At 41.0% G+C, this 18087-nt stretch overlaps 1 pseudogene; it reads left to right on the plus strand.

Moving 5' to 3' along the window:
• The first annotated feature begins 524 nt into the window (after positions 1-524).
• Positions 525-18087, plus strand: part of LOC147449170 (uncharacterized) — a 44644-nt pseudogene continuing 27081 nt past the window's right edge.

An 18087-nucleotide genomic window follows, 5' to 3' on the forward strand; every position in this document is an offset into this window, starting at 1 on the left:
TGGCAATGTAGATAATACAGCCATCACCATTTAGGAGAGACTATATACATTTCTCTTCTTTCTTTTGTATTTATGAGTCTCTCTCTCTCTCTCTCTCTCTCTCTCTCTCTCTCTCAAATGGCAATGTAGATAATACAGCCATCACCATTTAGGAGAGACTATATACATTTCTCTTCTTTCTTTTGTATTTATGAGTGTTACAAAAGACAAAAATTATGCATATGTTTTAGCTATGTATTCAAAATTGTTTGTTAATGCTTATTGGGGTGAAATAACATGAGAGATGTTTATAGTTTGCCATCAGTTATTTATTAATTACATTGGTCTCTCTTTGTGTTGCTCCACAAATACAAATGGCATACATACGGGATTTTAGAATTTAGAATCATAACTAGGTATAATGAGCGGGGCAATGATATTGTATTGTTTTTTAACAAGTGTTATTTGATCTATTCTTATATGGTTCTTACCATTGGCTTTTAATTCATGTGTTTTTTTAATAGGTTATCTTTATTTAAGTCAACATGGAAGACCAACCATTGGCGAGCATTTGTAATTGGAATCCTCATCAAGTATCATGTTTCATTAAAAGATTTTTGGGTCAAGATCAGTACACATGCAGCATACGCAAAAGCAATGTCAATGGAAGAAGTCTTTTGTACATGTCTGCTGCTTCATGGGAAGCTCTAGGAGTTAACATAAGTGGACACAGGTTTACGTTGCACAACTGGGCTCAAAGTAAAGTTGCAGAGAGAGATCAGGCTTCATTTATTCGAGAGAAGCAAGTTCCAATTGATCAAAAGGCACTCACCACATTTCAATCATCCTCAATGTCACATGAGGAGGACAAAGAAGAAAATCATTGCTCAAGTGACACCACCCTTCAACCTATGCTAGGATCCAAGACTCCAATCTTTGCAATGACCACAAAGGAGAAAACCTTTCTTTGTGACAATTTCTCTTTGGAGCATCGTGCATATAATAGAAACTTGGAGCGAGTTCGTAGGTGGGCTAAGCAAGGACTTGGTTTATTTTCACCTAAAAAGTTCATGTATGCAGACTTGGCTAAGGACAAGAAAACGAGAGAGACAGTTGATAAGTTCATCCATCAAAAAAGAAAGACATTGTCTCCTTTGTGTAACAAGAAAGAACTAGCAGATAGTGACTACATGACAGAGCGACAAATTTTTCTCAAACTAAATCAGCATAGAGAGTATATGAGCCTCAAAGCAGGGCCAATCTTTCCAAGCACTAGTAAAGGCAATCATATGTCAAATAAGGAGCTCCACCAGATGATATTAAGAGAAATCACTAAAGGTGACAAATTGGATGCAATAATGGTCGATTTGGATAGAAAAGATGCAAGCCAAGGAAATGAGAGTGGAGCCTTGCATACACCAACTGTGCATGATGTTTGCTATGTTCCATCAAGTGTACTACAAGAGAAGGTGACTATTGAGGCGGTCCGGGGCGGGCAACAAGAAGAGCAACCTCTAGACACCCTTCAAGGCTCCCGTGCTGCTTAATGGGGCTGGGGAACAACACAACACAAACCAAAATAACAAACCCACAGCCAAATCCCAACTACATGAGGGGCACCACCTAGTTTAAGAGCGAACTAGGACGCAAAAGAGGAGAATCGTTAGAGCAACCCACCAACAAGCAATGAATTTACACTAACCCTAACACCAATGGAACACTCTCACACACTAAAACACGAGAGAGAGAGAGAGAGAGAGAGAGAGATAGTGCTCGGGCTGCTTTGAAACGTATCGGCAATGATCAAGCAAACACAACTATATATTTAAGAAAGAGAGAGAAAGGGGGAGGGGGTGCTTGTTGCATTAATACCTTCTTACAAATCTGTCATGACAAATCAAAGTGAGATTAGTATTTGTTCAACATAGCTTGCGTAAATTTCACCACAACACATCACAAAAAAAACCACCCCAATCACTGTCTTAAAGCCAGGGGAGTCCTCTCCACCCTGTCGCCCTCTTACAGTATGTGGGATTTATGGCTAGATTGATGACAACACCAGAGACAAGCTATCAAGAACTTAACAAAAAACACCAAGACACTTATGCATCATTGTTGTCCATTACTTCACGTTGGAAGGGAGACAAAGTATCCAAGCTTAGTAGGTGAGATGATGTAGACTCTTGTACGAATGTCGCTTTACAATGGTGCAAACATCTCAATTCTTCGTACATCTTTGGCACTGCTTAATCTGCAGTCTATTTATGGATGGTCTGACCCGAGTGTCACAGAGATTTTCAGGTAAATATATTGTATACTTAGCATGGACACAAAATACAAACCAATAATTGTGTCTTTTGATGTGTTGATGTATTGACAAATTGCTCAATGAGCAAATTTTGCTGGAAGGCAATCACATGCCCCCTACCCAACCTACTGCAAAAAAGCTTCTTATCAGCTTGGGCATGGATTATCATAAAACCCATGGATGTCCTAAGGATTGTATACTCTTTAGATATGAGTACGTAGATCACGTACAGTGTCCCAAGTGTGGATCAAACAAGTATAGAGAGGATACACAAGGAAAACCTATCCTTGCAAAGGTTTTGAGACATTTTCCTATCAATCCAAGAATAAAGATCATGTTCAGGAGCAATTCTATAGCATCTTTGATGACATAGCATACCAACACTAGATCCATGGATGATGTGATGCGGGTGCCTGCTGACTGTCATGCATGGAAGCACAAAGAAGAATAATGGCCTACATTTGCGGAAGATCCTCGTTCACTTTGTTTTGAGTTAGCAATGGATGGAGTAAACCCATTTGGATTACGCAGTTCATCTTGGAGCACATGGCCTATTTTCTTGGTGAATTACAATCTTCCTCCATGGGTGGCTATCAAGAAGGGCCATCTGTTACTGTCACTCATTGTCCTAGAAAAGTACAAGGCAAAGAACATGGACGTCTATTTGGTATCACTTATAGAAGAGCTTCAAATATTGTGAACATGGATTGATGTGGTTGACATGTCCCAATGAATTGGATGACGACATGCCCATGTGCAAGGCATTCTCATGTGGACCATGCACAATTGGCCAGGTTTTGGTGAGTGTTCACGTTAGTATGATAAAACCTTCACCTATATACAAATCTTAGTCATCACTAATTGTGCCTTGCTAATTTCCTTCTTTACTGTCTCCAGGCTTGAGCTACGATGGCAATCATGCAGTTCCAAAATGTGGTCCTCGACTTGGCTTTCGCCCCTCTGATTACCTAGGCAAGACAGTCTACGAAGAGCATGGTCGATTTTTTCCTGAAGGACATGAGCTACGTGGGCCAAACATATGTAAACATGACATGCATCTACTGAAGGCGAGTGATTAGAAGAACATGTGGCTACAAAGTGGAGAGTTTAACCCACCTGGCATGAAGAGACTGTCTATTTTTCATGAACTCCCGTACTGGAGTGATTTGCTTATCAATCATCTGCTTGACCCAATGCACATTTTTAAGAATGTGGGAGAGATCATATGGAAGATCATTACTGGAAAAAGGGAGAGCACATCTCAAAGAGATGACCTACAGGCTGTGTGTCGAATGCCAGAGATGTGGCCTTGACTTAAACCCAATGGAGCATTTGCTATTCCAAAAGGTCCATGGGTTTTGAGTTGTGCAGAGGAGCAACAAGTGAAGAAGACCATATCTTCTTTCCAGACTCCTACAGGGTGCATGCAATGTTTGAAACCGGCTTTCACTAGAGATTACAATCTCAGTGGTCTTAAGTCGCATGATTAGCACAAATTTTTACAGTTTATCTTACCAATTTCCATAAAAGATTGTCTGACAGATTACATTAGATGTACAATTTATAAAACTAGTGAGCTAGTGTGTTGGATCTCATCAAAAGAGATAAGAAAAGACAACATAGATGTAGCTCGCTTAAATGAAATTGAAGAAGTATGGTGGAGAAGTATTTTCCAACTAACATTCTACCATCCAAATGCATTTACTTGTGCATGTGGTCAATGAAGTTGCAATTGCTGGAATAGTCATTAGCAGATGGATTTTTCTTCTTGGAGAGATTCATGAAGACTTTAAAAGGGTTCGTTCGTCAAAGAGCTCGTCCTGAGGGTAGCATGGCTGAAGGATGTCTTGTGCAAGAGTCTCTAGTTTTCATCAGTGAGTTCTTGGGTTCAATTGATCCAGAGATGCTCTGATTGTGGACTACTGAGACCAACACCAAGGTTACAGGGGACGAGCGGCAAGGGCAAGGAATCATAAAAAATATGGATCTCAAAATGCGAGAAAAGGGTATGAGATTCTGTCTACTCAACTCAGAGGCAATGCAAAAGTGGTTAGAGAAGCACGAAGAGGAAAAGAAACAATGTATGACAGAACGTCTACAGTTCAAGCGCAATTGTGCCACTAGAAACGTGCCTTATCGTGATCATCGTCAGAAGTTGCCAGACTTTCCTATAGGTCGATGGTTAGATGCAACAATTTTGGAGGCAAAGCGTACTGGAGTGTCCATTACTAAAGAAGAAGAGGAGATGTCAAGGGGTTTCCACTGGCATGTAAGTATTTTTACAACTTCTTTTTATAAATCCATATTGCCTACATTGCTTTAGTAATATTGAAAATGTGTAATTTATGTGCTTGTAGTATCACAAATACGGAGCTTTGTGGTCCCATGGAAGACACTTTAGAGTCCAGCGGATATACGAATGAAGGGTGACCTTCGATAGTGGGGTTAGGGCAAGCTTTGTCCAAGAAAATCAGACCAGTGCAAGAGATGAAGACACACAGATTGCTCAGGTTGAATACTTTGGCTACATCCAAGACATCTTGAAGATTAGCTTCAGAAAGTTTGATACTTTTATCTTTGATGTCAAGTGGTTTAGAGTTATTACTAGTGGGCCTAATGCAACTATACGCAAAGATAAAAGTGGATTAATTCAAGTGAACTCCAGGCGGACTCCAGGCGGGTGTGGATAGATGCTCGAGATACATTTTTACTTCTGCAGCATTATGAGCAAGTTGTTTCACAATAGATCCACTATGGAATGAGAAGGATGAAGAAAACTTGTCTAAACCACGTTGGCTATTTGTCATTCAAGTTTTTCCACGGAGAAAACAAGTGTGTGAAGGATTGGATATAGAGGTTGAACAGGTTCATGACCAAGGTGCACTGCAGACGGATGAGGATTTCAAAATAGAGGTCAACAATCAGCAAATGCCAGAACCAGAACATGAAGATGACCTCTTAAATGCAGAGAGCGATAACAAAGTGGAGTTTGACGATGAAGATGTAGAAGTACAGATTCACATAGATATTTTTGGAGAATCAACGCTCATAGAAGATGAGAGAATGGCCAGTGATTTTTGTTAGGATGTAATTTGTATTGAACACTTACAACATCAATTATTAGATATAGTGATTTGTGTTACAGTTTTGTTTTTATGTTATTTGTATTGCTTAAGTTGTTGTATAGTGAATTGACGTATTTCTATTGTTTATCAATTTAAGTTTTGTAGCCATGGCCAGTGACGATTATACATACTCTCTACACTTTAGGTTTCCAATCACTCTGGCTGGCATGTCACCCGAGCAAATGGGTAGCTTCTTGTCATAGTTTACACATGAGCAGATTGCTCAAGCACAAGCTCTTTGGGGTGCATGTCCCTCTAGAACTAGTATAGTTAGTCCTACACCAAGGACTAGTGTGCCTCCTACACCTTTGACTAGTGTGCCCCCGAGTCCGATCGGCACTACATCTCTGTCGAGTGTACCAGTTACACCGATGGGCGGTTCTTCTTTGAGACGGTCAGCCATCGTCCGGGTGTCTCTTCTTCTATCAATGGTGCTACCGATGCTTCCACAACACGGAGAGCACATCCACCTCTCTCTTCAGTAGATAGTTCACTAGCGGACACACAACGTACACCTTGTGGATCACATGAGCCTGATCCTAGCAAGGTGTATACAACCATAGATGGAGTTGTTGTCATGGATATGGTCGGAAAGGACATGTGACAGAGGATACAATACCTATGTACAATGCAATTTGGCCACTCTGTGATGGAGCATTGGGATGTTCAGGATCAGGAGAGGAAAACTACATAGTTGAGTCCATTCACAAAGACTACCGACCAGCAGAGGGGTACGATCCAGTTTCAAATCAATGGATCTTGAGCGTGGCGATTGCCACCATGTCACACCGTTGGTCAAAGGCAAGAGACAAGTATAGGAACAATGAGACGAAGCCGGCATGGCTGGACGTAGAGGAGTGGGCAGCGATTTCACGAGAGAGGACGGACTATCCTGAGAAATTTGAGCTGCAGAGAGATGCAACCAGAGCACGTTTGGAGTCTTTTGGATCATCACACCTTGGGACTGGAGGCTCTGACACTCTTCGACACGAGTTTGTAAGTATCATAAAAACACTTTAAATAAATGGATGTATATGTATTATTTTCATATTTATTTATGGTTAAGTGTTTGGTTTTGTAGGAACTTGCTATGAAGCATTTTCCTACACGTCGAGAGGAGAAGTATGGGTACAAGCATGGATTGTGGCTCTCTTGACCCAGCTTCAGGAGGAGGGACAGGCCGTCCACTGGGAGGCCTTTCCTTGAGGGGCATAGACTTCATAGTTGTTTTTTGGTAGTTTTTATGTTATTCATGATTGTATATACTCTGACATTTACACTTATAGTTAGATGTTGTTACTTCTTGTTATATTTTCATGGCCGATTAGCAGCTGATATGATTATGGTCATGTAAATCAAGTTATGGTATGGCTTGTTGGTGCAATGAGGTTCTAGTATGGTCATGATTTAGGGTTGACAAATATTTGGTTATGGAATATCTTTTTTGTTGCGCATTTGTAATAAGATTATGGTATAAATGCTTATGGTTTTGACAGAGAATGTATTGACATGGGTCCTACGGGCAAGGCCAGCGGCACGACCGGATAGTGTGTACGCTAGGGGGAGTCTATAAGATAGCACGGTTGGGTGGAGACTAGCACATGCATTATGTGGGTAAGCGGCCAACACTTTACCATCAATCTATCGACCCTTGTTGTATATAACAAGGAAAGATAACATACTTGCATTGAAAGGAAAACTAGAAGGAAAGGAAAATCTTCAAACTTCAAGGAAGTAGCTTCACCCTTCCCTTTCACTTCTTGAAGGAAGGCAAGTTTTTCTCCAAAAATTATTTTTTCCTCAAGGAGGTAGCTTCAAAGTGAACAAAAGCCTTCACAAAAACAACAGGTTTTTGTGAAGAATCAACAAAGGTGTTCTTACAACGAACGACACGTGAAGCACTCCAATTTTTGCAAGGCGAGGTTCGCATGCAACGCAAATCGCGGAGCATACAAAACACAAAGACTTCAATTTCACAAGGTACAAGTTGAATTTTTCTCTCTCTTTCTATTAGTGTGTGTTTACCATGGCCAGTGAGGATACTCCACCTACACACACGTTTGATTTTGATCATGTAGATCAAAATCATGGCACCACGGGTGCGACTGGCACTAATATGCATGATGATGATGATCTAGGAGATCATGGCCTTGTAGATATGGCTGCTTTCAAGACATTGGAGAATTCCCAAAGCATACTTGAACGCAACCTCTCTGCACTTAATGCAAATGTTACCAATCTTACAAAGTTACTTGTGAAATTTATCAATTCACAGATGGCTCAAGGAGCCACAAGTGGCACGGTTCAAGGGAACCAAGCTCGCACAACTCAAGGAGTCCAAGAGACAAGTGTTGCAGAAGATGTAGAAGGTAGCAATGCATTACTTAAGAATATCACCATTCCTGAGTTTCACGGGGAAGAGCGCGATCACAACAAGGATGCAGTCAATACGTTCTTACACAAATGGAGTGATATTCATGGATTGAGACACATCCCAGATATAAAGACGGCTGTGGAAACAAGTCTGTCTCTCAAAGCCAAGGCCTATAAGTGGTGGATGACATTTTCAATAGATGCCCTTCCTCCATCTTGGGCTGCATTTCAAGCTTCTTTCTCCAAAGAGTTTTTGGACTCCAACGAAGAAGATAATAATTGGTTAGCATGGGATGCATACCGCATGTCTGGCCTCTCTTTCACACAATACCTTTCAAAGTGTTGGGAAATAATATTAAAACTAGAAGTTCTAGATAAATTCCAAAAGATATGGGGCTTTAATAGGGGTCCTGACAAAGACTATCGTCTTCATGTCAAGACCCAACATCCAGAAACTTTGGAACAAGCCATCAATCATGCCCAAAGATGTGATGATGACCAAGAGAGGAAAGGAAATGTTCCCTACTCTAAGAATACTTTTGCTAAGAGAAATGTGGCTAAGAGTCAATGGCGAGGTAGATCTCCCACACGTTCCAAGAGGAATAAGAGATAATCTAGCTCTCCATGCCCCCAAGAGGCTAAGAATCCTAAGCACTCACGAGATACTCCACGTGGATCTCTCAGCGTGAAAAGAAACACAATCTGTGTTTTAGATGTCTTTTGGACCAACATAAGAAGAAAAATTGACCTCTTTTGCTAGGCAAAGAGAAGGCCATGCAGACGGTGCAACGCCTCACATGAGATTCATCTCCTAAATATTGTGCTGTAGAGGTTCTTCATATGGAAGAAAAGCACAAGTGTTGTGTGTGTGTTTCAATGTGGCAGCCCACCTTTGGCCCCGATGATTTGATTTGCATGCATGGCACTATTAACGGGCAACATGTTTGTATTTTAGTGGATGATGGTGCAACTCATAACTTCTTGAACTATAAGGTAGTCAAAAAATTGAATCTTACACACACTCCCTTCTCTCACAAGTATGTGGTGGAGTAGATGTTTGGGAATGATAAAGAAGTATGGGACACGGTAGTTGAAGGGATTGAGCTTATTGTTCAAGATCATACGATGACTCTTGACTTCCAAGTTATGAACATGGACCGTGATCATGTAGTTTTAGGATAGGAGTGACTGCATGGTTTAGGAAACACATTGCACACTAGTTATGAACACAACTCCTTATCCTTAATGGCCAATGGTAGACATGTGCTTTTGCTTGGTGAGAAAAATATACCATCTGCACCTCTTATATGTACTGTTGAGCTTTTTATTTTGAAGAAAGTATATTTAATAGATAAAGTCTTTTTGTGTTACTGCTTGTCCCCAAGTCTTGTGAATTCTCAAGAGCAAAGTGCGGTGAATTCTAGTAATGGTGTGCAAAGTGCAATGAGTTCTAATGCAAAGTGCAATGAATTCTACTGATAAAAAAAGTGTTAACAAATTTAACGAGCAAAGTGCTCTCAATTTTAATTCTTTAGAGAAACGTGCAACTATTGTAAAACAAACATTATAGGAATTACAAGATTCTCCATCCTAGCATAACTCTAGTTTACTTTCTCCTTTTGCACGGAAAAATCTAACTCACTTACTCATGAAGTATAGTGATGTGTTGTTAAGTGATTTACCACCGGGCTTACCCCCTACATGTGATGTGCAGCATGACATAGATGTCTTGCTAGGCACTAACCCAGAGAGTACACCACCTTATTGTATGAGTGCTAAAGAAGCCAAGGAGATTTAGAGTTAGTTGACTGAATACCTCGCTCGTGGTTTCATGAGACCTAGAATTTTGTCCTGGGAATCACCAATGCTATTGGTAAAAAAGAAAGATGGTACTATGCGCATGTGCGTAGATTATCGTGGATTAAATGCGATAACCATCATGAAAAGTATCCTCTGCCTCAAGTGGATGAGTTGTTTGATCAACTCCATGGGACAATATACTATACAAAGATAGATCTTTGTTCAAGATACTACCATGTGCGTATTCTATTGCAAGATAAGATTCCAAAACTGCCTTTAGAACACGGTTCGGGCATTTTGAATTTTTGGTTATACCTTTTGGTCTAACCAATTCTCCAGCTACATTTACGACACTCATGGATAGTGTCTTACGTCCCTACCTTAGAAAATTTGTTGTGGTTTTTCTTAATGACATTCTCATTTATAATAAGACTGAAGATGAACGCATAGAACACTTACGATTAGTGTTCGGACAGCTAGGAGCTCATGCGCTATATGCTAAGCAAAGGAAGTAGAATTTTTTTAAAACAGAGATACATTACCTCGGTCATGTGATCTGTTATTCTGGCATCAAAATGGACACTAACAAGGTCTCTTCCATTCTATCAATGGCCACATCCCAACATGGTTGAGGAATTCAAATATTTCTAGGCATGGCTGGATTTTATCGACAGTATATCCGTGACTATGCCAAAATCACTCTTCCTATGACGGATCAACTTAAAGCAAAAGGTAAGACCTTTTCTTGGGAAGAGCCTAAAAACGTAGTTTTGAACAGTTCAAGGTAGCTATAACCACTGCTCCCATCCTGGAAATCGTCGACCCACTTAAGACGTTTGTGGTAGAGAATGACGCTAGTGATAAATCAATTGGTCTGGTACTTCTCTAGGAGGGAAGACCTATAGCGTTTGAAAGTAAAAAGTTAGATAGAGCTCAATAGAATTATTTTGTTTATGAGAGAGAGCTCTATGCCATAATTCACGCTTTACGGAAGTGGCGACACTATTTATATGGTGCCGAGTTTGAAGTAGTTTTTGACCATGAGAGTATCAAATGGTTTACTACTCAAATAGACTTGAAGGGCCGTAAAGCTAGATGGTCAGAAATCCTTCAAGATTATGATTGTAAGCTACGATATTGCAAGGATCGATATAATGTAGTAGAGGATGCACTAAGTTGGATGCCTCATATTAATTCACTTGCTTTTAGGGAACTAAAGAGTGGATTTTTGGAGTTGTTACGTGGCAAGTGTGCACAAGATCAATCATATGCTAAAGTGTGGAGTGCAGTTTTAAAAAGGGATCTCTCACACTTACATGTCTCTGAACAGCCAGATCAACATGTCTCTACACACGCAGATAAAAACTCCAACACAGAGAGCTCCACCCCTACTTAGTAAGAGCTTAAGCGATGGAAGAAATTTTCCATTGATGATGGCTACTTACTTCACAAAGGTAGAGTATGTGTGACAAAGGACTCAGACACACTAGGCGCCAAATCTTATTTGAGTGTCATGATAGTCTAAGTGCTGGTCATCCAGGTATTCGTAAGACGTATGCCTTAGCTCCATGGCAATTTTATTGGTTGGGCTTACATCATGATGTTCAAGAGTGCGTACTAAATTGCTAACAATACCGAGTGAATAAGGCAGAGCGCCTGAAGGTAGGTGGCCTTTTATATCCAACAGACATTCCACAAAGTAAGTGGAAGAGTATCTCTATGGATTTTGTAGTACGACTACCTACTACAAATCGTGGCCATGATGCCATTTCGGTAATTGTAGACCGTCTCAGAAAGATGGGTCGATTCATTCCCACTAAGAGTATGATTATAATGGAACTAGCACGGCTATTTGTAGAGCATATATGTAAACTCTACGGTCTACCAGCTAGTATCATCAGTGACAGAGATCGAAAGTTTGATGATCACTTCTGGAGAGCTGTGTTCCAAAAGTTGGAAACTAAACTTAATTTAAGTTTGACTGATCGTCTAGAAATGGATGGTCAAAGAAAAAGAGTTAATCAAGTGTAGAGGATATTCTACGAGCGTATGTTAGCAAGAAGCAAGCCAATTGGGAAGACTACTTACCTATATTGGAATTTTCTTATAATAGTTCAAAGCATGTGACTACAGGGTTTAGTCCATTTATGCCTTTGTATGGATTTCAACCTAGATCACCCATTACGGTGGGGTTGGCTAAGGAGAAGATACAACAAGCAAAGGATTTTCTCTCAGACCATTTTGACATGCTTCGAGTTGTTCGATAGAATGTTAAGCAAGCTTAAGATCGATATAAGAGTTACGCAGATGAACATCGTCGTCTTGCTACTTTCGAAGAAGAAGAAAAGGTTTTCGTCAATGTTTCGGAGCATTTAGAAAGTCTGAAGAAGAGAAAAGTTACTAAACTTTCACCATGCTATTGTGTACCGTTTACCATTCTCAAACGTATAGGTCAAGTGGACTATAAGTTAGCTCTTCTAGAGCACTCACGAGTTCATCGTGTTTTTCATGTAAGCCATTTATGAAAACAGCTAGGACATAATGATAATGTCATTGACACAGGTGTGTTAGTTGACCTTATCAAACCGCCAAGCATTTCTCATGAGCCCTAAAAGATTTGGATTCTTATGAACTTTGCACGAGACATCATGTCAGACGACAGGTGTTGGTAAAATGGCTAGATAGACCTGAAGAAGGTTCTACATGGGAGAATGTCTCTGCAGTTAGGAAATATTTTCCTTTATTCTTTTTCGAGGACGAAAATGATTCTCCAAGGGGGGGTAATTTAAGGACATGGGTCCTACGGGCAAGGCCACCGGAACGTCCGGACAGTGTGTACGCTAGGGAGAGGCTACAAGATATCACAATTGGGTGGAGATTAGCGCACACATTACCACCGCCCTTTCAGATAAGTTGTTATGTTTATGGTTTCTCTTATGTGATTTTGTAATGTTGAATTTGTACTTGATTATCAGTTTTTTAATTCTCTCTTTAGCAAAAAACGTAGTGGTGGAGTGCTGTAGATTTTGCACTCCTCTTTTGAGCAGAGAGAGTTTGTTTATGTTGCTTCAATACATGTAGCAGCAACAACCAATCCTCTTTGCACATAAGTGGAGTGCAATTCCTTTTGCATTTCTCCTTTGTGCAGAGAGTGCTAGTTTATGCTGCTTCAGTACATGCGGCAGCATTCAATACTTCTCTCCGTCCAAAAATTGAAAAGGTGAAGTGTGGTTGCTTTTGCATTCCTCCTTTGGGCAAAGAGGGTTGGTTTGTGCTGCTGCAGTTCATGCAGCAGCAACAGTCAGCCCCTCTGCCCAAAAAATTTGCAAGTTTTGGCATTGGTATTGCCATGGGTCTGAACAAACGTCAAAATATGCGTCTGAACAAATGTCTAAATAAGTGTCAGTACACAATTTTTAATTTTAGTGTAGATTTTGATGTGTATACCGATGTCTTTTAAGACGCGTATACAGACACTGCAAATACCAACGCCTATACCGGCGTAACGGTTTTGATGGGTATAGTGACGAATATACCGAGGCAGCTCACTTTAAAAACAAGTTCATTTTTGTTGGTATGCATGCTGATACTCGTGCGACGTGTTGTATGAACATTTGAGGGTATTAAATTTTATAGCATAAAACATTGTTAGGCATGAAAATTTATCATTGTCAAATTACCCGTTTACATATTAGAGCGGAAATGATTTCCATGAAGAAAATTGTTATAGTCTAATAAATAGATGGGAAATAATATATACGTGTGAAAAAATAAGCACTATCAATGCTCATTGGGTGATATATCTTTAGGTACAAATATTATAGATGTCTTTTTGCATGGATTAGGTGCGAATATTTCACCCTTAGTACATTGGCTAATTTAACGGCATCTATATTTCATCACAAGTGTTGTTAGGAGTTTTTTGGAAGAAGTGATTGTGCATATGTACATGCACATGCATGGTGCATCGAATAAAGAATTGCCCATTTTCCAGATCCAGGTGGTTACGTGGGGACCACATGTGTAGAGGTAGGACAACATGTACATAGTACATCGATTTTCATCGCCACCAGTATCAGTATGTTTTTTCTACAATAGTGAGGAGTTGGTAGAGCGTAAAACTTCTCGAGAAAGCTATCCGCGGGACGACACCATGAGGTAAGTAGGTACGTCAAGTGGCATCCAATGGCGTCAGGAGGTCGAATGGGGTCAATACTTGCACGTGGTAAGCGAGGACACAACAGGGGTGGTTTCTTTTGATGAGTTATGCAAATAAGATCATCATGAGAAATGTATTTGGGGGCCAGTTCATGTTATTGTGGTATGAATTATTGGGAGAAACTGAGTGCCAGGTGTGCAGATGGATGTAGAAGGGTGACAAAAATGCACTATGTGGTCAATTTTTGGCATGCTCGGGGTCCGCCGTTTGAGGTCAATCAAAAAGCCAAAGGTTCCCAAGGGATAAAGTGAAGCGTGGACACTTGAAAACTTGAGAAGAAAACTAGCAAAGTGTGGAGAAAAGAGGAGGAATAACCACAACCCAGTTTTTAGTGTTTTTGGAGCTTGTTTTGGCCATAAACTGCTTATCCGAGGTCGAAATTGAGCACTTTGATATTGTAAACTAGAGTTTTTGGCTGCTCCAAGCGCAACGGAACTATCCATTTTACCAAATTCCTCACCTTTTCCTACTATTTTTGCTGTGTAAGTTTCTCCTGTGAGAGCGAAGCCTCTATTCAAATTTGTGATTATATTTGGCATATTTCCTCCATATTATGTGAGCTATTTGCCCCATTGGTGTTGGCCCAAGCTCAATCGTATCTAAACATCAAATATATTCCTCTTTTGAGCTGAGTTTTTTGAGTGTGTGTGTGTGTGTGTGTGTCTCTCTGTGTTGAGTGGGAAAATGGATAGTCTCTCTCCTCTCACTCCATCGGTGTGTTCCCTGTCTCGTCCAGGTGGATTGTGCAAGCCAAGTGGTGCCCCATAGTGTGTGTGTTTATCATCCCAAGAGTGTGTGTCCGGTGATTATAGAGGCATTGGATGTGTTTCCATCCCGCTCAAATTCTTTTGGCCCCCCCATTCAGGATCTTCTTTGAGTACCTTCAGCTTCGGGATTACAGGTTGCAGGTTACAGGTTATAGGTACATGTAGCTAGAGTAGAGTGATATACTGGCAAGTGAAAGTCACTTGCAATTTCCATGGGTATGCACTATTTGGTGCCTGTTTGAGTGCATTGTTGTTATCATGTACATGTGGTAGTGATATGTGTGAAGACACTAGGATCGCCGGGGCATTTTTTCCCTCTTTAGGAGGTTTTTTCCTCTGTGCTGTCAGGACAAGGGTCCTGTACCCTAAGAACTAGGCTAGTCACAGACTACGGCCAAGGGTAGGGCTAGGCAGTGTGGACAGGGGATCCGTCTAGGGCAAGGGGCCGCCTATATAAAGGGAGGTTGGGAGGAGGATCTCAAGGCCTAGTTCCCTAGTTCTTACACTGGTATCAGAGCTTGGAGTCTCTCTTCCACTCTCTCTCTAGGCGTGGTCTCTTTAGGTCCCCAAAAGCAAGGACTTTGGGTGAGAACCGTGGCTTTTTTGAAGCTTTTACAAAAATAGCAATTTTCCTTGCCAATTCGGGTAAACTTTCTTGTTTTGGACGCGAGGCTATGGGGCATGAAAGTCGAAGCTCTTGGGCTTGACATAGGCGCCCTGGGGAATGGAGGGAGTTTCCAGAACCTTGCGGCCGTAGCCGGCCTAAGCAAGCCACGCCATCATCATCTTCCTCCTCACAGTGAAGGTCACGCTGTCTGCGCCTTTTTCCTTCAACAAGGTGAGTTATTTTCACATAAGCATGGCCACTTGAAACTCAATTTGAGCCTTGGCCACTATTAGTGGCCCTTCCCACAAGCAAATCGAAGAACAGAGCGTCCAAGGAAGCTAGAGCAAGCCGGTGAAGTCTTTCCCTCGACCTTCACGGCTTAAGATTATACTTAGTTCCTGCAGAAATTTCAGAACCTGCGTGCTCTGGTGGAAGGCAAATGACCACAAATTCCAACCGATTTGCCGTTTGCATAAGATGCAAATCCCGTTATCGGCCACTTTGAATTGATTTGTGTTTTCAAATACATCCTCGATTGCAAATCAATTGTTGATTTCACAATGGCTTGGGATTTACAATCCGACTTTGAATTCGGCGTTCAGTTCAGTTGAAGACATAATTACCCAGTTAATTAACCCAACCTGCTATGATCTAGTGCTGAAGTTCCTCGATGATTTCACCTCTTCGCCAATTCTACCGGGACTGGAAATTCACCTTCTTTACGACCGTCGGCGAGGTTAGCACGGCTAACTACCTCTGTGTTTGATACAGCTACGAGTTTTTTTGCACTCTAAGGTACTGTTTTCTCTTTTGTTTGCACAACACAGATTCTCCATGAGTGCGGAAATTGATGATCAACACATGTTTTGACTTTGAATACCTGGAATTGGCTACACCTGTGGATGTCATGGGGCCAGATACTCTCACGGAGAGTACCATCGTGGCAATAGGGATGGACGGTGCAAACCCAGGTGATCTATTTCTGTCTCCTCATTTATCAACCCCTCCTCCTCAAAGCGTGTTGGATATTCTAGAGGATGAAAGTCAATTGCCAGATTCGAGGGAGTTTGTCACTCGACAGGATTGGAAAACTTTTGATGCCCGATTTCGCAAGCTCGCTGTCAGGGTTCAAATTTTGGTTACACAAGTAGAAAATCTTACACAACTAATTTACAGAATGCTACCAAAATCAGCTCTCCACTTGCTAGCAACCCAAGGGGTTGCCAATTTACCAGTTATGACCAAAGAGGTCCAACATGTCCAAAATAATTGAGTTGTCAGAACAAATCAGGGCATGACCAATGTGGTCAGGAAGCGCCTATCACCATACGACTTTCAACGTGCAAAAAGTCAAAAATTATGCTTTATTTGCTTATGAACACATTAAAAAAAACAGTGCCCACATGTAGGACAACTTAAGCATGATGCATGAGTTTCTGATTTGACATAAACTCCAGTTTTGGTGCACGGCACAGGAGTTATATGGCTTTTGAACATGTTATGCTTAGTCATTTTCTCATACTTCAATATGGATTTTTGGCATATTGTACGTTTTCTTTTGCATTGGGTACGACCAGTCACATCATCCCGGCTTATACGATCTGCCAAAAACTTTCTGAGATGCATGCAAGATCACTGAATTAGGGTGTATATGATACACATGTCCTACAACTTTACGTTTGGCATTTACTTTGGACAGTATTATGAAAATCCAAATGCTTGGCCCATTTCACATGAAACAAGGCTTTTAATTTGTACTCCGATTACCTCGACGACAAGAGCGGTTGGCAACCAAGTTTGGCGCACCTACATTATTCAAGATATCATCTCATCGAATCCATACCAGTCTAATCGGTGCAAGGGACTTAGGGTGTTGACTTTCACGGTTGTCACAGTAGCCACGGGCTTCCGTTTTTTTTATGCAAGGCATGCTACCCAGATGGTATAAAGTACGCTCTCACAAATCACTCTATCAACGCACACAAAACAACCTAAAACTTCTACTGGATTCACAACCCATACACGGTAGATGGTGAAGATGTGACTTCTGTTCCCTCTTGCGATGCAAACACCATATAGTCAGATGGTTGCATGCTTATAGGATAAGCTGGCAGTCAGGCATAAGATGTCTAAGAGCACAAATTCTGGGCACACACACACTAGCAATGTCAAGAAAGTTCCTCAGCCCAGCATGCTCTTCTGTTCGTTCTTCACCTCTTTTTCTACGGAACAACATGAAAATTTTCTACAAAGTTTGGTTTCAATTTTCACTACTGAGTTCTCCAGAGCCAAGATGCTCTAAAACTCTCAGCTAGAAATTTTGCAAGGTGCCATTCACATTACTCTTCATCGGTTTGACGCTTGAACACTAATTGCCATGATGGTTATGAACCACGCGCGCTGGCTAAGAGCCATTACTAAACCTAGGAAAAGATCCACTTGTTAGTATTCCTTGGATGATTGTTCTCAACATCGAACAGCTCTATACACATTGTCGTTAATTGACAATAGCGTCTTGTCATTACAGATGTCATTACGGATGTTTAGGGTGACATTTTTGCACTACATGTTTTCAGTGCAAAGCTCATGTGTGTTTTTTGATAATCTTAACCTCACACCGGCTGATCTATACCACGGAGTATAGACGCAGTAATCAAGGGTGACAACATGGTTGTAAGGGATTGGTAGTTCACTCGTGTGGGTATCCTGCTCTCTCTATGGCACTACAAAGTGTCTATGGACATACGGTTTACGGGTAAGACCCAGCCAGTGATTGCTACATCACCCCATAAGCATCAAGGATCACAGTTTGATCTACATTGAGGATCACAATTGATCTCCCCCAGTTGTACTTTCAAGGAAATAATTCCGCAATCTACCACACGGTAGCAGAAGAACACACTTTTTGA

Source organism: Adiantum capillus-veneris, chromosome 10, assembly GCF_014529385.1.
Source record: "Adiantum capillus-veneris isolate H3 chromosome 10, ASM1452938v2, whole genome shotgun sequence".
Lineage (NCBI taxonomy): Eukaryota > Viridiplantae > Streptophyta > Polypodiopsida > Polypodiales > Pteridaceae > Adiantum > Adiantum capillus-veneris.